The sequence below is a fragment of the Urocitellus parryii genome, chromosome 5 (genome assembly GCF_045843805.1).
Source record: "Urocitellus parryii isolate mUroPar1 chromosome 5, mUroPar1.hap1, whole genome shotgun sequence".
NCBI classification, from domain to species: Eukaryota; Metazoa; Chordata; class Mammalia; order Rodentia; family Sciuridae; genus Urocitellus; species Urocitellus parryii.
Window position 1 is genome coordinate 95,258,329 of NC_135535.1, and position 24,092 is coordinate 95,282,420.

The following is a 24,092-nucleotide window of genomic DNA, read 5'->3' on the forward strand; positions in this document are numbered from 1 at the left end:
GCCCATTCCCCCCAAATAATTATATCAGAAATATTTTATCTGTAGCCATACTAATATTAACAGACATACATATTTACATTTCTTGATAAAAATATACCTTCATATATTTATAGTAATGGCAACATAGTCTTTGTTTTATATAGTTAATTTAAAATAGGATTTCGTTTTTCTGTATACAATACTTAAGGCAAACCAAAAACAAAAACAAACACCTGTGTACTCTTTACCCAGCTTAAGAATAAAATATTTGATTCAATGGAATTTCTAATTAATACTATTATTTTAGTTTTAGATTCTTACATTCACTTTGTTAAAACTGTGATAAACTTAAATATATGGAAGTGGAATAAAGGTCAAACTGAAGAACTTGTTATATTTTTATAAATACATATTATCTAATGCATGTCAATGAGCCAAATGTGAAAGCATAAGCAGCCTTATTTGTAAGGGTAAATTCCAAGTGGTAAATTTACACTAAAACTCTAATTAAGTAATGTTACAAAATGTCATCTCTCTGCATGTACCAGTTGGTGTCAGTGCAACTGAGAACATAGTAACAGACTATAATAAAAAGAGATCTAAAACTGATTTATATGTAATATGAACATACTATATATAAGAGTAATGTTCATATGTGAAACCCACTGTTAGTTCATTTCAATTCAAATTGAAATGAGAAAATTTTGAAAAGAGGAAAATAACATTTTTTAAAGACCAAATCCAAATTTGACACTCAAAATATCCTGAAATATTAACATTAAACAATCTACCAATCCTGTTACTACTAAAACTAAAAACAAACAAAATCCTTCCCAATGGTGAGAGAAAGATGCAAGCTTGGGGGAGGAAGATTAGGGGAATGTCACAGAAAAAGGACCTGAATCTCTTACCTGTGGGCAGCTTGATACTGGGAAAAGAACTTCCTCTTCTGTAAATCACTGCTACTTAGTTCATTTGTATTAATATTAAAATCTAATGCAGACTTCTAGGTCAGCCTTGTTGAGTCTAAATTTTCTTGTTTGATTCATATTCATGAAAAAACAGGAATACAGTATGTTGGCTACATATTAAAATTCCTTTCAAATAGTGGTTCACATCTGTTATGTAGTTTGTGCAGCAAACATCCCATTAACCACAAAAGCCAAAAACGTCATTCAACATGTCAATGAAGCTCACAGAACAAACAAAGTATATCTTCAAAATGACTATTTCAAGTGAAAATGCCCAGAATCAGAATTCTTTGTACTGCTTTCTATGCTGTCAACTATTGGGTCTGCAGCAACTGTGTGCAGTTAAGTACCTCCCACATATTACCCAATAGTATCAATAGGCATAAACCTATAAAAGCAGAACTAAAAGCTTAAAAGGCTTATAGCTTCTCACTACTTCACATATTTACTGTCAATTGTGAAGGTCTCACTCTGTTATTCTAATGCAACAACTCTGTTCTTCCAGTCCAAAAGGCTAAATTCTTATTCATTCCAACAGAAAATCCATGACACATATTATTTGCTGCCCTAGCACAGCCAGACTGCAGTTACAGCTAGCTGGCGCCAGTAAGAACAATTTACATAAAGCAGTCCTCATTTTAAGCCCAAACTAAAGGAGAGTACTGCTGTGTAAACCCTCCCCATTTGTTCCCCAACAGGCCCTAACTGGTTCTAGAATATATCTGGCATCTATTTACTAATAAAATTCAAATCCAGGCAATAAAAGAACACCAACTTACACTTCTTATATAACTGAAATTACATCCCCATCACATGAAAAATATTTTAACCCCCCCAGATATTATTAAAAAGTCTTAGCTTACCAAAGCTAAGTAACCAGACTACTAATTACTTAAAATTCAATGGTTGCTATTTTTAACAATCATTGAAAGTATAAGTTACAATTTACATTACCAAAAATGTATCCTTGTTCCACACTCTACAACCACTTTTCAAATCTCATTAATTTATCAATTAAATAGTAAATATCATTTAATAATTTGCTATAAGAACAATATTGTATAATGGTGCCCAAACACATCTTCAGGTACCACTGTTATGATGTTAAATAATCCAACACATTTGCCACTAATTAATATTATTAAAGCATGTGCTCAGTATAAAAACCCAGGCATGTCAAATACAAATATCCTCATAAGAACATATTTTGCAGGGCCACATTTTTTAAAAAAACTGTTATCACTGATGTACCATTTTTACTGCCCAGATTTAACCGGACAAGAGTTGAGTTAATACCTATGGAGATCCTTTGTTGAAAAAAAAAAAATATGTATAGTTACTTTATGATTTACTATTATGTAATTTTATATCTCCACTTCTATTTTTCAACTTATTTTGTTAAGAGTAGAGATACCTTAAAGTTTATTTTCAAATAACAATCCAGAAACTAGTTTAGTGGCACATCTGAAAGGATAATAAAATGAAAAATTACTTAAAATGCTACTTAGGGGTTATCCAAAATATTTTATTATTTTAATCTTATTTTTAGCTGTCTTAAAACACACTTAAGTTACCCATATTGCATAATAAACATAATGAGGTAAATTTCCTATAATAATCATATGACCTAGGTAATCTACAAATAAGAAATGATTTCCTAAAACAACTATACTCTCTCAGAATCTGTACCCCACCAGCAGCAGATTTAGTGATGTAAACATACGATGATATAATTTCATATGGTATAAGCCATACAATTAATACTTGGTGGGCGGTAAGGTAATATAACAAGAGCTAAGTACCTTATATTGATCATAAAACCTCAGAGTTGGAAAAGATCTTAGAAATTATCTAGGTACTGTATTCCTTCCTAGTTTTTGAAGTATTGTAGTATTCCTTCCTAGTTTTAGTTTTTTAGATGCTTCCTCTTTTTTTTCTACTTGTATATGCATCCAACTTTTAAGCAGAAGTACTTAAAATTCAAAAGTCCTGAAATCATTTTTTTCAGAATAAAATACAATAAATAACAAGCATTTAAACATTATTTTTAAAGTCAAATACACTAATTACCTGACGTGAATTAATTAATCAAAAGAAGCAAAATCTCTGCAAACTGCTTATAAAAATATCAAAAATAGAAGTTGTTGATCTAGCTCACAGCTTCTTAAATTAATAACTACAAAGGACTGGTATCTTCTAATTCATAACAGACCAATGTTATATAAGATAAAATCAAAATGAGTTATTTGAAAAATAAAATTAAAAAGGCAAAATTATGAGCCTCTATTTTATTATTGTTTGATGAAACTGACATAAAATTAGCTATCATATTTGATATTAAAATTCAATTTCCACTCATATGTCATGGAAGCCCAGAAACAAACAATTCTTGAACTAAGTGCAGACCACATTCACAATCCCTCAGTATTTGTCACCTTGTCCAGTATTTTCTGTGTCTTCCCCACTCCTCCCAAAAAATGTTTTGGATATAAGGGCAGGAATCTTGTATACCAAGCATCAAGACAATTTGTTGAGTCACTTGATTACAATTCACTTTGTTTTTATAAAACTCTACCATGATGCCTTATCCCAAATAAGAATTCTTGTTTTGTCCCATTTAGGCTCCTTAAAAGTCTACACTGTGAGATTTTAAACACCTTGATCTCTAGCATTTTTACTATAAATCAGCCACACTCTTTAACAAAGTCCTCACCTCTAAATATCTTTTTCTAAAGTACCTAGTAACTCAGACTTCACTCTAAATCCATTCTTCCTAAAATAATGATTGGGAAAATAAAATTCTGTGCTAAAGGTAACCCTGTGAAACAAAAACAACCAATATTTAACTCACGCTTATTTTGTGTCAGACTCTGCACCAGGTGCTTTACATTTGTTATCCTCATTTAAATCCCAATATAAACTCTGTATGATAAAATTATTCCCATTTTAAAAATAAGAAAAACCGAGATTCTGAAAATAAGTAACTTGCCTCATCCCATAAAAATACCAGACATATGGAACACGTACTACAAATAGGTATGGAATCTAAGCAGTATGTACACATTTTTCATTTAATCTTTAACTATCCAATGGAAGCACATGGATTCACTCTGAATCTAACTGTTGAGTTGGTGTAGAAAGAGGTTAAGTAATTTATCCCAAACTATACAATTAACAGCAGCACCAGACCAGGAATAATCTTTCTATACTTCCATATTAATGCTATCCACCACACATCAGTTCCTTCTATATCCAGCAAAGGAAAGCACCAGTCAGATTTCTACTGGCAGCTGAATCCAGCTTATTTCAGAAAGGAAAAACAGACACCCTCAGACAAATGCAGAAGTAACTCCTCAGACATCTTCGTGGTGTTAAACTCCCTCTTTCATTGCCTAGATTCACCAGGCAATACTGTTTGCACCATTTCCATATGCCTATGTTCATGACTAATAACAGACTGCCACAAATCACCAACAGAGGATACTTGGTGAAAGTTCTAAAATGAACGTTTAAAAAAAAAACACTTATCTGAATATATGTTAGTGTCTTTCTCACCAAATCACTCTATTTTCGGAGTGTGAGTAGTAGCAAAGCAGGGATTCCACATTTCCTATGCAGTTAACCATATTTTCAATTTTTATGAAAGTTTTACCTTTAAATGCAAAGCTATTTTTCAAAAAGGAATAATGTTGTTTTGTTTTGTTTTTAGCACTTGCTTAGCATTACCAACATCCTGGTATTTTACAAATGTTAAGAAGTTGGCTTTCACTCTGGAAAAGGCAGAATTCAAATTTAAGACCAAGATTATAAACTATCATCTTTTGTGCAACAAAAATAATCTTCACAGTGTTGATGTGGTTTATCATGTGGTTTATCTAGTTAAGAAACATCCTACTAGGAAACATTTGCAGTTAAGAAAATTTTCTTAACCCTTACTCATTATTTTGTCTAAATTTCTTAGCTCAATCAGTTGGGGAGGAGGCACAAAAAACATCTTTTATAAAATGTTATTTTATTGACCTAATTCAAAAAACTGCATATCTAAAAGACAGTTTAACTTTTTCTTATTTGGTATCATTATTAAGAACACCAACTTGATAGACAGTGATGTCTCTAATACAGTGATAATCCACACACATTAAGACCTCAGACAATCTGTTTCTAATGAGCATTCTTTAATCCCTTCATTTTCAACCGATTGTCACTTTTTGTGGATATTCTTCATCTGGTCCCATTGTACTCAATATAAAAATTATAACAAAGTGAAAAGTTAACAAATGTGCCCTATCTTCTAGAGAATGAACTAATTTTTACTTGTGCTAGAACTCTCCTACCAGTTTACTTTGTTCCGCATTAGATATATTTTAGGAAGTTAAGGCTGCCAATACTTCATTAAATAAACAGTATGGGGATTTAAGATGACCAACCTACAGAGACCTGGTAAGTAATGTGAATCAGCTAAAAAGGACTATATGTGAGCAAGAATATGAAGGAGACAGTATCTACTCAAGTTAGATTACTGTTCTTAAACAGAAATGCATGCCTAACATTGACCTATCTTTTCAAAAAGTGAGACATCTTGATTTTCTTCTGAAATTTAACTTTAAATGTCAACAACTGGAAAAACACAGGAACGGCTAAAAGACAATAAATAAATAAATAAATAAGTCTGGTGGCTGCCAGTTTGTGTTCACTGAAAGAGAATGTTATTGTTCTTAAAAGGACTCTTATTTATACTGAAACAGGAAAAACTAGGCCCTGAGTTCAAGTCATCTTTTTAGAGAATTCATTTTCTTACACTATGTTTGGAGGATTCACCCAGACCAGAACTGAAACATTGCTCCTACTACTCTTAATTCTATAATGCCAACTTTTTATATTGGCTTTACTTAATAAATATATGTCATTACCCACACACAGCAAAAGATGGCTGGCTAATTTATTTAACAGAGTAGTACAAACATAAATATATAACACTACAAAGTGGACATACTGAATGTTAGCTAGCAACTTCTCACTTCTGAGCATGAGTTATATGAAAATTTTCCACACTTTTTCAAAATACTCCGATCTAGTGACACTTGATAAAGTAAAGGACATCTGAGCAACAAACTGAAAGCATGCAAAACTTACTGGCAAAATGAGAATGTCTGATATACATAGATTATTTCATGGTACTATTTAGAAATATGCAAACTGATTCTCAGCATATGGTTGCCAAACAGGAATTTTTACCCATTTTGTAGATGAAGAAACAAGAATCAGAAAATAGAATGAGCTGGTCAATATCAGAAACCAGTAGTCAAAATGTGATTCAAATTCAGATTTGAACTCTTGGTCAGTGTGCTTTCCAACACTCCCACATTTCCCTTAAAAAATTTATGTTAATGAAATGGCTTATAAAAAGAAGATAAACAAAAGGGACAAAAAAAAGGTGACAATAAACAATCCCAATTATCCAGCTCTCAGATATATTATGCCCTCAATTGTCCAACATAATAACTAACCTGTAATTAAGCATAGAAAATTTGAAAACTGCCCCCAACCCCAAAGTAATCACAGTGAAATATAGTTTATATTTATAGTTGCAAAAATACAACACAGCAGTGAAAGCATTAGCAATAATACCCTATGTAACCAGAGTGCTAGTGTTTCCCCAAGTACAAGTAATAATCTTATGAAAGGTGGGAGCAAATTTTATAGTCAGCAATAGAAGGCAAAAGAAATGGATCACTAAAATTTCCCTATGTCCCACTCTGAAAACTAACATAAATTGCTCTGTAATTTTAGCCTAGTCAGAGTTTCTCTAGCATTAGAGAATACCAAACCAAGAAGGTCACTTGCATTATGTAATTTTTAAAATATACATATTTTAAATACTAAAATTTATATTTCCTTCCCTCCACCTCTGCAACTAAGACAGTAAGCTATTGATACTATAAGCATGAAAATGAAAGTGATTAAGGTCACAGAATATTTATGTTTCAAACACACTACAGGGCAAGACTTTACTGAAAGAATGAACAGGCTACCTTACATATATTGAATTTTTTATTCTTAGTTTTCTCTAACAATTAAAAGAACTAACAAGTAACAATAAAAAAAAAAAAAAGTTTGTGATAAGGCAGCAACCTTAACCTATTAAGTCTTATAAATATAGTCTGCCTTCATGAAAATCAAAACAGAACATAGATAGTCTGATTTTCAAACTGAATTTCCACAGTGAATTACTAATAAACGAGTTAAATGGAACTATCAATGTTATAATTATCATATATGATCTAATTTGAAGTGTTTTCATAACTGTGTAACTATCTTCATTTTATTAAATATACTTATGATGTTACAAATTTATACAATAAAAGAAAAGTACAACAAGAAAATATCACATTAACCCTTTTTTATTTATTGGGGTCCTCTGTAAGAACTTAATTTGCAAAATGTTGTTTTTAGAAAGTTGCTCTATCTTGAAAGTTCAGACTTACTGTTCTATGTCATATTAGTCAGGGATATATTCATAATAATCCACTGACAATGTCACAGGAGAATACTATACTATTTGAATTAACAGAAAAAAATCTAGTAAATACTGTGATTTAAGCACTGCTTAAAGTATAAATGTTCTGCTATATGAAATATTACATGAATAAGAATTTCGTTCTCCCACCTTTTTGGGTAACCACAGCACCTTGGAGTAAGTATCTCAATAAATGGTTCTACTTCAGAACAATACTGAGAATGCTTTCTGAAACTTCTGAAACCACATTTACAAAATTACTGAATTATAGTACTTTTAAATAGGCATAATATCATCAGTTAATTAAAACAATTATTTACTCCAGCTATAATGGCATTAAAATACACTACACATAAAGTAAAAAGGTATCCAGGCTTAGATGTAACCTTATTCCTAAATTCTAAATCTGAATCTAAATGTCAATTAAATCAAAAAGTACTATGAAGAAAAAAGTGAAGCACTATTAAGAATGTGAAGAGAGTTGGATCTCAGAGGAGACAGTATGATAAGAAAGATTTGGGACCCATAATGAAGTTTTTTCAAAACGATTTAAGAGTATTAAAATATTTTTCTAAGATTTATATAGAGAATAACCATTCTTCCTGAAAGCTTCCAAGCAATAACCCCCACATACACAGGGGAAAAAAAAAAAAAAGAGCAGAAAAGTTATACCCTTTGCATGGTTTATTTAGACTTCTGATTTTTAAAAACCTGTTCAGATAATATATTGTTTCAATTTCTACAAATAAATATCAAACTAACCAAAATATCCAATATAGGAGAATTAAGTTAATCAGGCCAAAAAGCACTACTACGGTAATTAAATGTTCTGACAATGACAGAATATAAAATTGTAGGAAATTATAGGAATTTAACCTTTGACCTCACCATCCTATGTAATGTTTCCATAATATAGGCTTATAGTTCTAGTAAACATTTCAACTTTTTAGCAAGCAAGCTGTAAGTTTGCCTTCCTATATAAATTCATTTAAATTCAAATGATTTTTAATTAGACTGTTTAAAGAAAAGAGTAATTGGTTCTTACCTCTGGTCCTGATGTATGTGACAAGTCTCCTCACTGACATACTTGCTGCCTAAGCAGCTACAAAGACTAGGTTAGCAGCCATTTTGAGACAGCTGCACAGTCTCAGTTGCACAAAAGTGTAATTAAGATGGCTGCAATGTGCACTCAAGAACTCACAGTGAAAACCCAGCTATGTATCAAACAAAGCCCCTCCCACTTTGTCAGTCTGCAGGAAACTGAACACACACAACAGGCAATGCATATACTGCAACAAACAATGCAGCTATTCAGGACACAGAAAATGAAAACAGAGGCAGCAAGCCAGGTTTGTAACATACTGTCTGTGAATCCGGGCTTGCAACACAGACTTTGTGCACATCCAGATCCCAAACAACCTGAAGTCCATGCCACATATTAGCAGTTACAGAGATAGAGCCAAATCACACAGAGCAAACATCAGGGAATACGCCTGAAAGAAAGCCTCCATTTCAGTCCAGAAAAAAAAAAAAAAAAAAAAAAAGTCAAACCCTGCTCAAGGCCCCCCACCTTTAAAAAAAAAAAAAAAAATCTTTTATGTTCTTTAATCATAAAGAGTTTCAATTTTATAATTTCTGAAAAATCAAGTTCTTTAAACCCTAATAATCATTTGATCAAGTTAATTTCAATTTATAGAAAGCAAATTAAAAAGATTTCTCCACAGAATCTAAAGCCTCAGGTGCTCAAATCCAGCAGAATGGCTAGATCTTACGATCAAATTTTTGAAATCTTGTCAATAGAGTCTTTAGAACTAAGATGGAAACAAAAGTTTATTTTGAATAATGTACCATAAGAATAAAAATGTCTTCTCTTTGGTAGTCTAGATGATCATAAATATATCCCCAGGTTAAGTGTTTGGTCCCAAGGCAAATTATATTTCATGCCCTGCCACAGACCTTCCAACATTTTAATGCTAGGGAAAAGCAAACAGAATATAGACACTAAGAAGAAAAAACAGGGAGCACAAAAGGGTAAAAGCCAGTCTGAATGTGAGAACATTAACAGGCAAATTTGAAAGCGTCCTCAAAATTGTGGCTTGGCAGTAACATAGCCATCAAGAAAAGGCCAAATTCACTGAAAAAAACCTGTTTGTTTGACAGTTCCCATCAGCTATGGAATCCGCATTTTCCTTCATTCTTCCTTGGTCTATCTTCCTGAAATTTAGCCATCCTGTGTAATTTTATACATCATTAAATGTATACATCACTAAAACTTTCTAAGAATATAGTTAAGAGTGATAGGAATATAGCAAAAAGGAGACTGGCCCCATGAAATGATAAATCATTCAAACTCAGTGACAGGCACATTATTCCACTCTATTTCTGTATTTGGAAGCTTCCATAATAAAAGGGTTTTTTTTGTTGTTGTTTTTTTTTTGTTTTTAAAAATAACTCAGTTTTAGGGCTGGGGATATAGCACTGTCCTAGCATGCACAAGGCCTTGGGTTTGAAGGATCCCCAATATCTTTCCCCCCACAAAAAAAAAAAAAAAAGAAATAAAGAAACCAAATAAATCACTAAGCTTTAAAAAGTCTTTATTCATTTTCCATGAGGCAAACTGGATAATAAATGTAAGAACTATTTTAAGGACCATATAGGGGAAAAAAAGTTATACTTGATATAAGCCAAATTAATTCTTCAAAAATATGACTGATTCTCTGAGGATAGCTTAAGCAAAATCTATTCACTAAAAGTAAACGTTGATAAAAGGGGAAAGATCTGAACAGATAAATATTACTGTAGCATTGGAATATGAATTTAATTGAGGGGCAGGACTGTTATAAACTCCCAAAATATTTAGAGCTACATGATGAACACATTTTATAAACACTATGTCAATTCTCATACCAATCCTAACAGGTTTAATCACCAATTAGTGGTAGCAGAAACGCTATGAGACTAGCTTCAAAAAACAACTAAAAGCTGAAATATAATACAGACTACAGTCAGACCCAACCCAGAGTTATCTACCTGGTCATATGTTGGTTCTGTTTCTGTCTTATGGTAACAAGAAGAGAAAATGGTAGGTTGCTATTCAGGTGACTGGTGCCAGTGCCAACACTTTTCACACTCTGTTCCAAAGAAAACTATCCTAGTTCACCTAGTAAATCCTATTAATGATTCAACCTAAATTATCACTAACATTCCTCTTCTTGTTCCTTACTATGACCACTCCACAAACCAGGTTCTCTCAAAATTGTTTATTCATACCACACTTACCACATTAAAATTACTTACATCTTTCTTTAAGAACAGAAATCATATCTTTATCCAATCTCTGGTCACAGTGTGAACGAGTATTTGCTCAATAGGTGGAAAATTGAAATTAATTCACAGTGCTTTTGTTTCTACCACAAAAATCTCAGAAATTTCTACATTTTAAAAAAATTTTTGTTGTTGTTGTAAATGGATACAACACCTTTATTTTACTTATTTTAAGTGGTGCTAAGGATCGAACTCAGTGCCTCACATGTGCTAGGCAAGCACTACCGCTGAGCTATAAACCCAGTCCTACATTTTTAAGAATCTTCATTTTTAGAGTCTGTGTTCTTATATTTATATAGTAGTCAAATAAGTTTTTAGTTATGATATAAAAGCCTCCATACTACAGAATCCAAAATACCTTTTGTAGAGCACTTTTCAGTTTTTAGTGTTTTTATAGGCACTACACTGGAGCACCTATGTGCATAAAATAGTTAATCTCTGAAGAGTCTATGGAATACTATAAAAATATAATTACCTACTTTTAAACTTTACTATTTATAAACCTTGATCATATAATACCACAAATAATCTTTATCAGAAATTTTAGATTAGGACTATTGTTATAAGCCCAATCATTTCATTTGTAAAAACATACATATTTGGAAAAAAAATTCTCATGTTAGGTAAACATTTCCAAGATTATCCAATGTTTTATCTCTTCCTAATTAAAAACTAGTGTGTTTCACATTTCTTTTCCAAAAACCATGTTGAAGATAGAGTGCTACAATCTCTAATTTCTATATCCAAAGAATACTCATTTGCCAAGAGTACATATGTAGTAATGAGGAAAAAAGAAAACCACAAGAAGGGAATTAATTCTAGTCAAGTACTACATTTTTTATATACCACTCTAGAAAACTATACATATGCAAATTACTGAAAATTCCATAGAACCTAAAGAAAATTTCACTACATTTGATAGACATACATTTGGTAAATACAAGTTTCATTTGTTTAGTTAGGACATCTACCTGGATCATCTCATAGAAAATTTCAAAACTGCTGAACTTAGATATTCCACTCAACTTTTTAGTCTTCCACATTACATTATGCAATCAGCAAAGGAAGAAAGCCACTGAGAAAAGTGTGTAATGTGGAGGGCAGACAAAAAAAAAATTTTAAATAAAATACATGAGAGGAAAAAAAAAAAAACTTCAATAAACATTAATAGATAAAAATGTTGTACCCCAGTTAAGAACAGAGTACTATAGACAAGAAATAAAAAATAGAAATTGATAGAGAAACATGATAACAGAAATGAAAAACTCAACAGAACTACATCATAAAGTTGAAATGTGCCCGAACAAAAAGAGAAAAATAGGAGGAAAATATAGAGTTGGAGGGTCCAAACCATCAAACTGGAATGACAGAATGGCAGAAGAAAAAACATTACCAATGAAATCACAAGAAAACATTTCAGGACCTGTGAAGTAGCTAAGAAAACATGTCAGGACCGATGAAGTAGCTCAGCAGAGCACTTGCTTACTGCAGGTGAGGCCCCCAGCAAACAAAAAAAGAAAAAAGGACACAAGGAAGGGAGAGACCAGTAAAGTCCAATAAATATCAGGAAATGGCAATAAATCCAAACTAGGACATGCTACAATGAAATTTCAGAACATAAGAGGTAATTAATAAATTCTCAAACTTCCACTAAAGGAGAGAAATCAGAAATAGTAGTAGATTGCAATTTCTTGATAGTGATAACAGACAGAAGAAAATGATGTAGCAGTGCCTTTAAAATTCTGAAGGAAATTTATTTCAACCTAATGTTCTATACCCAGCCAAACTATCAGTCAAGTATAACACATACAATGACATTTTTCAGACACACATGTCTTAAAAACATACTTCCCATGTACCTTTCTCCAAATGCTATTAAAGAATATGAACCTTTTTCCCCCAAGAGGCAGAAAAAGTCAATAAAGGCACATGGGTATGGAAAGCAACTGTTCTGCGAAAGCAGTAAAGGACATCCCAATTAAAGGTGAATAAAATTCTAAAACAATAGTTGTACACAAGACACAGAGAACAAAGAAGCTACACTGGAGCAATGAGAACAAATAAACACAATATTCTTGATGTTACTGTACCTGAAGGAAAAAAATATGTCTTCTAAATAAACACTGAACATTCTCAGTTAAGAACTATACTAAAAAGGTCTGGGGGTGTAGCTCAGTGGTACAGTGCTTGTTTAGCATGAATTAAGTCCTGGGCTTGACCTCAACGTACATCGAAAAAAAAAAAGAACTACATCAAACCATCATAACTAATTCATGATGCCAGCAGGCATTTTGGTATAAAGCTGGAGTTACCTTTATGAATAAATATCTGTAATAATTGCATCAAGGGAATAGGTCAGAATTTTCCTGATTCTATTATACAGAGCAGAAAACTTTGTGTACGCAGTTATTTAACCCAAGATCAGCAAAACAAGAATTATCAAGTGCTAACTGAACTGATTTAACTGTAGTTAATAATTTTAATGGTCTTAAGAGAAAAATATATTCTTCTTAATCTATCTCTAACCCACAATTAAAAATATACATTGTATAAATAGTAATTTAAGTTATATCTTAATCCATCACCCTCAGAATTCAAGGGGAAAAATATCCTGTGAAAGTTCCTAATATAGGTATTAAGTTAACCAGAAACATTTTAGAATGATTCTATAGAAAAATACTGAATATACTGATTAGCATTGTCTAGCAACTGCTTATGGCGATGATTATATACTGATAAAGTATATTTTTTTTTACTTTTTATGAATCAGTTTATACAGTTTTAATGTTTTCCTCCCTACCATTATAAAATTTGGATAAATTAAATCTGTAACATGGCCACACTAGAAACACTTTAAAACAAATCTCTTAAATTAGGTATAACAGAAACAAGAACTCCATCTCAAATGTAGAAATGATGCTTACAAAATCTTCACAGGAAATCAATTCAGTATTTCTTCTAGAATCTAAGCTTTAAAGGTAATAAACAATATCAGTTCCTTTCAAGACAGGAACATGTTAATACAAGAATATGTAAATACAAGAATCTTGGAGAACCATGATACCAGACTATCATAGTTACAGCACATTAAAACTCACTGAGATAAATTAGAAAACTCTCAGATCCTGATCAAGTAAAACAAGCTGATATATAATACTTTACAAAATATCCAGACAGAAGTTTACTCTGAAGTTATCACTGCATTTAGACCTATGTATATAATTAAATGATCAATAAAACACCAAAATAAAATCAGAAACCAACTAATAAATTTATATGGCCAAATCTGTGCATTAAGGGCAGAAGCCTGATCCCAAGGGTGGCTATGGGAAAAATAATAATTTTGTTTGACTTCAATTTTATCTATCTATCTATCTATCTATCTATCTATCTATCTATCTATCTTATCTATCTATCTATCTTTGAGTAAGGATTTACTAGGAATTGAACCCAGGAGCACTTATCCACTAAGCCACATCTCCTGTGGGAAGCCATTCTAACACGTGATCGGGTGACTCCCGTTAAGGGCCTGAGGCACTTTGGCAAAGTCGAAGTTTTCCGGACCCTTTCCTGATGAGAGAGCCCATCCGTGTGGGGGTGTGCCTGACCACTGACCCCGGGGACCCAATCGCTGACCCTGACCTTGGAGCGCAGCCCCCCCTCAACCTTCATTGGATGGAATTCTCCCCTGAATCTCTTGTTCCCCAATAAAAGGCTGGTCCCCAGCGTGCTCACTCTCTCTCTCCTGCTAGCCCGGAGTAATCCTTGCTGCCCTGCTGGGCGGTTAGAGGAGGGAACCAGAGAGGTGAGCGGTCTAGGACCTAGCAATAGAAATAAGGTAAATGAGTCTGTGTTTTTATTTCGATCTCTTCTAACTAACTTTAATGAAACCATTGCACAGGCTGCGTGGTAGAATCTCCAACCCTTTTTATTTTTTATTTTAAGTCAGGGTCTCACTACATTGCTTAGGGACTTGCTAAGTTGCTGAGGCTGGCTTTGAACTTATGATCCTCCTGCCTCAGCATCCTAAGCCACTGAGATCACAGTGTGCACCACTGCACCAGGCTCATTTTTAAGAGGTGGAGGCTAGAGATGTAGCTCAGTGGTATACTTGCCTAACACGTTTGAGGTCCCAAGCTCAAGCCCCTGCACTGAAAAAGCTTTTAATTAAAATAAGTGAGAAAGAGAGATGAGGTCTTACTATGTTGCACAGCTTGGTCCCCAATTCCTGGCTCAAGCAATCCTCCTGCCTCAGACGCCTAAGTAGTTGGGACTATGGGTGCTTGAGCTCTCTCCTCCAATTTGCCTCAGTTTTTTTTTTTTTTTTTTCTCCTTTTGGTACCAGGGACTGAACCCAGGGGTACTTAGCCACATTCCCAGTCCTTTTTTATGTTTTCTTAGAGACAGGGTCTCACAGAGCTGCTTAGAGCCTCACTAAGTTGCTGAGGCTGGCTTTGAACTCATGATCCTCCTGCCTCAGCCTCCAGAGTAACTGGGATTACAGGTTTACGCCACAGCACCGGGCTCAATTTGCCTCAATTTTGATTGAACATGTCCAGCAAGTTCTATAACTGAAGTTGAAGAAAGGGAAGTATTCTGCACACTGAGATATTCGGTCAGGGGCATATAGCTGTGTGGATCTAGTCCTCAAAATTAATGATTTCATCCCTAATTTTAGCAATGACAACCATCTGAAGAAATGTGACTAATCTTGCAGATCTAATTAATGTGAGAAAAAAAAAAAAAAGGGATGTTTTTTCACCATGAAGAGATTTGCTATAAATTCAGTGACCTTAGTAATCTTTGGGTTTTTTCTTTAAATTCTTGTTTCTTTTTTTATTTAATAAGTCAGTCCTAAAACAGGACTCCTTCACAAAACTGCCTAAATACTTATACTCCTTACTAGAGGATGGTATTATCAAATCTGTTTTTCTAAACTAATTGTAAAAAATATTTAAAGCTTAGCTCTAGAAATTTTCTGTAAATCAGCCTGTATAGCAGGTCTCTCTGAACACAGCTGCCTCTTAAGAAATACTCATGAATGACTAATTGATCCAAAAAGAAACGAAGCAAGAAAAAAGGAATGTGTCAAGTACAAACGCTAAGCATTCTATACATGAAAGCTCATTTAATCCTCACAACATTACAAAGTAGAGTTAAACCCATTTTGATAAAGATTACTACGGGGAGATATTTATTCTTTCTACTTCACTATATTACTAACTTGCTTTAAGAAAACTCTTTGCCTTTTCTTTTTTTTCCCTTCCTTTCTTTGTTCATTTATTTTCCAATTTTAAATCACTTAAATCTGGTAGGGGAAGGAAAGAATCATAGAAATTTAAAATAAAATATATTTTTCCATCTTTTCTGCAAATTCAGATTAATTTGAATCAATGATTTTCAGAGTCATATTTTAGGAACCTAATAAGAAAAAGGATTTTCTTGTTTTCTTCATTTTCTTCTATTTCTGAAGTTACTGAAGGTTTTTTCCCCCAAAAGTGGATTTACATTTAAATTTATAAACTTATTATTTATAATTTTTACATGTAAACTGCCTGTCAAATCTTTTGGTAATTCATCAGTTGAACAATGCCACTCAAGTAAATTACTTGTTTGACTACTTTTAAGTTCTGACTTCTGTGGATAATGAGTTAAATGTAAAAAAAAAGAATCAGAACATCCTACTTCCTGTTTTTGCACCTCCACCTAAAACTAAGAAATTCTATTTCAATGAGCAACATTTATTGACTATTAAGGTAGGCATAGTAAAAAGCAATTTTAACTTTTAATAGAGATCTTATTATAATGAATTAGAATCTGCCTTTAAAATATGGCAATTGTCAGGTAAATCAATAAAATATTATTCCTAATCTCAAAAAACTGACAAAGTACACAAACAGACATAAAAGTGGAAATTAAAAAATGTCTTTAAAAGAGATATAAAGTAAAGCAAAGAAAGTTATAAAACTGAACTGAGAAAAACAACATCCTTTGTTAGGCATATTATAAAGGTACAATGATTCTTATTTAAAAATCAAGGATTTATATCAAAGAGAGCTGTTTAGTGTTATTTTGGGTTTTAAATTTGTACAGTTCTATTCTCCCTCGAGATTCAAACTATGTAGACTTCTCCTACCCTCTTTCTCACATCTGAAAATCATGTGCAATTTCCATCCTTTACTGGTAATATTATTCTAATTCATTCCTTAAAATAAAATTCCTCTAAGATTTCCTTGATTCCCTCCTACAGAATTCCACTTTCTCGGCCCTATACAAATTACTATGGTTCACTTACATTCCACAGAAAGCTTCCGTGTTTTTGTTTGTTTCTTGGTTGGTTGGTTGATTTTTCCTTGCCCCCAGACCTGGGGATTGAGAGCCCACAGACGCGCTACCACTGACCCTTTTTTATTTTTTATTTTAAGACAAGGTCTTGCTAAATTGCCCAGACCACCCCTGAACTTGTGATCCTCCAGTCCTGCCTCCACCTCTGGAGGAGCTGGGATTACAGGCACCTGGTTAATCCTTCCTTTTAAATTAAGTTAAAGGTTCATAAATACTAAATTGAATTTTTAAAATTAAACATTTCAATTCTCGTGCAACTCAGTGATATGTGCTTAGTATACATACAGGTTCTAGGTTCAATTCTTAGCTCCAAATAAATAAATCCCAGTTCTTGGAAAACTAACTGATCATTATTTAATGTTTCTAAAGGCTGGCAGAGAGGGTTGAGAGTTCTATCAAATAACATAAATATTTATAATAGCTGGGATTTCAGCACAAATTAAAAAAACAAAGTTCAAAAAAATACCATTACAAAGGAAGTTATACAATGTTACATTGTAACTGAACCTAACTCAAAACAGAGAACTAGTTTTTTGTATCAAATTATGAATTACTTTGAGAGACCACTTTCCCAGCTTCCATAGGTAGCACTAAATGCTAGTTGTTCACTAATATGGGGTTTTCCTTTTTATCTAATTTAGCTGAGCACATGATCATCCAGCTAGAGAGTTTCAAGCCTCTCTTTCCTAGCTAAATATGTTTCAATGAGTAAATTATCAGACATAAAACCTGAGTCAAAGTGAAATGTGCCACTTCTATATCATGTTCTCTAATGAATGATATGCACTCCTACTGCCCTTTCTCCCTTACTACTAGTAAATGTGCAAAAGCCATGTTAAATGATGAAAGCCATATGCTAAGACAAAAGATATCTATATACTATAGACTTATTCTGTATTGTTACAGTGAAAAATAACCAATAGTAACATAGTCCCTTATAGTAATTTGGCCTTCAATCCAATTTATTCTGACAACATTTACCACCATTAAAGATCAAAGTTCAAAAGTGGTCTTATCCTTTCTATGCTTTTCTACATTTCTTTCTTAAGGCATTCTATCTAATAAGGGTAAAAAGACAGAAAAAAACTCTTAAATTCCAAACCTCAGTTGCAATGAATTGAAGCATTCAAATTATTCATTATTCCATCAAATTCTTTTTCTCCTGGTCCTCAAAATTAGACTCCCTTCTCATTTTCTGGGTTTACATTTCCTCAAAATGGAGGGCATTATCTTTCAGAATTACTCACCTAAGGACAGATCCTTTTATAGTTTTGATAGTTCTGGGAATCACTATTCTAACAAGACAATTCAATTTTCTTATTAGAATATAAAAGTACCATGGAATGATGGACATATAATTCCTAAGTATCAACGAAGACAGTAGTTCCTGGAAGTAGCACAGGGCTACACAAATAAAGGGGGGAAGATCACATAAACATAAATACTACTATCACATATCACCATCACACAAATGGCTTCTCTTCCTAACTAAAGTGTCTACAGCCAGTTATTCTCAGGTATTAGACACAAAATAGAACAATTATTATAATATTCTGAACAATGAAACTAAAGGCTTGAATAAGTGAATATTTCAGAATGCAAAGTTAATATATTATCCTCATTTCCCACAGTTTCACATTTATATAGATATAATTGAAAAGATTCTCAGGAAAAAGCACTATCTGTGTGTACCCTTAGAACTTCCACATGTTTTTCCCCCACATCCTCTCCAACACTTATTGTCCTTTGTATGCATAATAGCTGCCATTCTGACAGGAATGAGATAAAATCTCAAAGTGGTTTTAATTTGCATTTCTCTAATTGCTAGTGATAATGAACATTTTTTCATGTATTTGTTGATTGATTGTACATCATCACCTGAGAAGTGTCTGTTCAGGTCCTTGACCCATTTATTGATTGGGTTATTCGTTATTTTGGGTGTTAACTTTTTGGGTTCTTTATATACCCTAAAGATTAGTGTTCTATCTGATGTGTGAGGGGTAAAGATTTTATATAAGGAGTCTGATTCATAGTGGGATAGGGAGTGGAAGCATGAGAGGAACAGATGAACTCTAGATAGAGCAGAGGGGTTAGAGAGGAAGGGAGGGGGCATGGGGTTATTAATGATGGTGGAATGTGATGATCATTATTATCCAAAGTACAGGTATAAAGACACAAATTGGTGTGAATATACTGTGTATTCAACCAGAGATATGAAAAATTGTGCTCTATATGTGTGATAATAATTGTAATGCATTCCAATGTTATATATAAATAAAAAGAAAGAAAGAAAAAGAACTTTCATATGATTTTGAAATGTGGCCAACAAGATGCTTCAATCATTCTCTTGAAGACACAAAAATCCAAATGTCAAAAATTCAAAACTAGAAACACTCATAAGCACTAGTAGTCCTGGTCCACTCATTCTTAAACAGAAAATGCTTCCTCGCATTCACTCTGTCTCCACTAAGAAAAGTTTAATTTTGTGTAATTCACTTCTGTTTTGAACAAACTAAAATGCCAGAAATAAACTAAAATGCCTTATTTACTCTGTGTACTGCAGCACAATCTAAGAAATACTACATGGTAATCCTGTGCACTGGCCCTGACTGGTTGGGCCACCAGTTTCTCTCCTGACTCTGGTGGCCCTCATCCATTCCAGGGGGATGTCCTCTCGCCAATCTTCACATACACACCTTTGCTGAATTAAAGTTTATAAATAAAAGGTTTTAAAGATAAAAAAGAGAAGAAAGAAACAATACTACAAAATAATTTTTAAGGTCTTGGGCTCTCTAAGAAAACATCAGAGGGTCAAATGGGTAAGGATTATGAAACAGAAGCTCCACTAATGGTTGGGTAACCTCTGAGTTTTCTAGGAAAGAGAAAAGAACTATAGCTTCCCAGAGCTAATTAATGATATTTTAGAAATCTGTTCAAATAGTGTTAAAACATCACCTAATTTTTATTTATGATATGCCCACAACTGTTAGGAACTCAAAGGCCTTAAACTTCTTCCTACATTTGAAAAACTAGGTTTGCCAATATGTGAATTTTCCATAGGCCTCACAACACTTAAAACAGCAACAACAAAAACACCTCAACAAAATTATACACTACTTTGCTTCTAAATAGGTTGAACTTAACTAAATATTCTCTGTGATTCACAATCATTAATAAGATAATCAACTGCCACATTGAACATGTTATGAATACTAATCCAGCTCTGGAAATACTAATTCCCAAATTGCCTCACAACTAAATTTATAACATTCTTGCTAAATTTATAACATTTGAAACATGATCCTCTTTTACTGGCATGATACTAGCCATCATCTTGCCCCTATACCCATAAGTATTTATCTAGTAGTACTGTCTCTAATTTGCTACTTCTCTTCTATGTCTGAAAAATAAAGAATTATAATTTCCCAGAACTTGGAAAAGTTTTCAACTAAGGCCAAAGGTCACATAAAAAAGTAAAACATCCAAATCTTTATAATTAAATTTGCATGAAAAGACCCAAAGATAGGAATTTTTCATTAAAAAGAAGTAAATGCTTAAGAAAAACCAATATCTTGACATTTGATATATATCCACAGGATTCATTTTCTTGAAGCCAATAATATTTTACATTTGAGTTCTATCTTTATTTCCTTGATTTCTTCTTTTCAAGATTTCATTAATTTTCAAGTTAACAATAAAATAAAACTGGTATTTTGGCAATAATCTGACTTTTTTTCTTTTTCTCCCTTGTTACCAGTGATTGGATATAGGGCCTCACTAAGATACATAATCATTAATAATATCATCAATTGCCATAATGAACATGCTATAAATACTGATTCAGCTCTGAAAATACTAATTCCTAAATTAGGCAAGCACTCTACTACTAAGCGACATCCTCAACACAATAACCTGACTCTTTCCATTCTGATACAACAGTAGAATTACAAATAAAATACATCACTACTAATCAAGAATAATATTTGTAGCTGGTCACATGGCACATGTGTAATCCCAGATGCTCCAAAGGCTGAGGCAGGGAGATCGAAAATTCAAGACTAGCCTGGGCAACTTAGTGAGATACTGTCACAAAATAAATTTGAAAGGGCCAAGGATATAACTCAATGGTAGAGCACTTGCCTAGCATGTGTGAAGTCCTTGGTTCAATCCCCCATACTGCCAAAATAATAATAGTCCCTGCAATCAATATAGAGATTTAATGGAGAATGAATTCATGCTAATTAGGGAATGATCCTTATGAGAAAAATGTAACAATTAAATGCTGTCAAAGAAAGTAAAATAATTTTTATCTTTATTGTGAGATTAGACCCCATCTTGGCCAGAAAGGAATCAGATAACATCAAAATTCCTCCACTATTAAAAAAAAAAAAAAATCTGTTAAACAAAGATTATGGTTCAAATATTCTATTATACTTCATTTTAAAAACTATTTTTCTAAATTCTAACTTCATACTGGTATTATTTTCATGTCACATCGTCTTAAATTCAGATTTCAAACAAATATAGACCTAATGGCCCCACATAACTCATCCCTATTAACATATCAGCACCAGGAAAACAGTAAATTAATATTAAAAAATCATAGATAGTAGCCCAGGATGGTGGTGGCACACACCTGTAATCCCAGCAACTGGCTGAGGCAGGAGGATCACAAGTTCGAGGACAGGCTCAGCAACTTATCAAGGCCCAAAGCAACTTAGTGAGACCCTGTCTCAAAATTTTAAAAGATAAAAAGGACTGGGGATAATTGGCCCATGGTTAGGTGCCCCTGGGTTTAAAAAAAAAAAAAAAAAAAAAAGTCATAGGTATCACAAATTTTTCCAACACTCCTATAAACAGTACATTTGGGGGGAAGGGGTTATAGGAAGTATACCATATTCCTGAATAAAGAAAATAATATAATATAAAATAAATATAAAGATTTATCCCAATTTAGAATTAATAAATTCTGTTGTTATTGTTTTGGTTTTGGTTTTTTGGTGGTGCTGAGGATTGAACCCAAGGTCTCATACGTGCTACACAAGCATTCTACTACTGAGCCTCATCCCAGCCTATAGATGTAATGTAATTCTGGACAAAATCATTAACTGGCATTTTAAAAATTTTAACCAAATGAATCTAAAACTCATCTGTAAAGCCAAACACATAAGATTAGCTAAGAAAATTGTGAAGAGGAATTGTGAGTGAATATGAATATGTATTGCATATAGCATCACAAACACATAGTTATATAATGCATAGTCCATTGCAAATTTTTAAAAAATGCAATCCTGCTTTAAGAATAAGTTCTTGAAGCATTGGTTGTTAATCTGTTTTTAGATTTTATATTACATATTCCTTTGAAAAGCTAACTTTTTACCCAGAAAAATGCACATATCACACTCACATAAAATGGCATACAGCAAGGAATCTGGGAAACTCTCTAGTATCTACAGAATCCCCAAGGGCCAATGGACCTCAAGTAAAAATGAACATACTTGTTCACTCAAACATAATACATAAGTTATGATCAGAGAAGCAACCAAAGCAAGTGATAAATCAACAACATAAAATTTGGAGAAAACTGGACATTTTTAAAAAATAGTTCCTAGCAATCCACCTTAATACACAATACATGAAAATACACACACACATATATATACATATATATATATATATGTATATATATGTCCATTAAGTTCCAGAAGTAATTAACAAAATAAAGGAATATTTACTTCATCTCACAATAAGTAACATTTTATTTACACAGCAGTTCTGAAAGAAGTCATAAATGAAAAAGGCAGTGAATTTTACTAAATAGAAATGTAAAACTTTATGTGTAAAACTTTATTAGTAAAATAAAAATGTTGGGGCTGGGGATGTGGCTCAAGCGGTAGCATGCTCGCCTGGCATGCATGCGGCCCAGGTCCTCAACACCACAAACAAACAAAGATGTTGTGTCTGCCAAAAACTAAAAAATAAATACTAAAAAATTCTCTCTCTCCCTCTCCCCACCCCCTCTCTCTTTAAAATAAATAAATAAAATAAAAATGTAAAACACATAAAATCAAAAATAACTTAAAAGGTGAAAAACTAAAGGAATTTTAAAAATTACTGCAACAAATACAAAAAGTTGAGGGCTAACATTCATAAACAGCTGTTCCAACAATAACAACAATAAAAAAGCATTAACAACCACCATAGTGGGGGGGGGGAGATCGAAAGTGGCTAATTGACAAAAAATAAGAAAATACAAATATAAAATATTTAAAAGGTCAACCTTATTACTTGTACTAAAAAAAAAAAAAAGTTAGTAAGCTACTACTATGTTTTTCACCTGCCTAACTGATAGAGATATGGGAAACACTTGTGCAAAGGGATTTATCAATTTGTAATGTCAAAGAAATATTCTAAGTTACAGAATATGACTCATGTAGAAGGATGTTCACTATAGCATTATTTATAATAGAAAAATGAGCAACAAAATGGACAAAAAAGGTAAAAGCTTAATAAATCACAGTAGATTCTTATTAAATTTATAATAACATGTGGCCATTTGTAAACATGTCTGAAAGAATATTTGGTAATTTGGGGGATTTTCACAATATGGTATTATCATGAGAACATTTTAGAAAACAGTAAAATGGGGAAATACTCATAGAACTAAATTAAAACAACAGGAATTGGGGGGCTATGGTAGAACTCAGTGGTAAAGTGTGTGCTTAGTACATGCATGGCCCAACACTGCACAAAAAAAAAAAAAAAAAAAAAAAAAGTAGGAATTAAATTATGGTCCCAATGAAAAGCTAAGTGACATTCATAGGTTGATCAACCATGCAAAAAGCAGTCCTCAAAATCACCAGACTATTTAGAGTGCTTATTTCCAAATGTTACTATTTTTAACATTTCCCAAATGTTCCATAATAACTACATTAAAAATATTTATACACATCACA

The 24,092-nt window shown here is 32.7% G+C and overlaps 1 protein-coding gene across 3 annotated transcripts in view; it reads right to left on the reverse strand.

Moving 5' to 3' along the window:
- Atf7ip (activating transcription factor 7 interacting protein) overlaps positions 1-24,092 on the reverse strand; it is a 104,362-nt gene that overhangs the window by 77,939 nt on the left and 2,331 nt on the right. The window contains exon 1 of one of the 3 annotated variants that reach the window (XM_026414159.2): positions 8,513-8,567. The exons of the other annotated variants lie outside the window; for them this stretch is intronic. The gene's annotated coding sequence lies outside the window, so the exon portion shown is untranslated. Of the gene's footprint in view, positions 1-8,512; positions 8,568-24,092 lie in introns of those variants that run through there. 3 annotated transcript variants of the gene reach the window in all.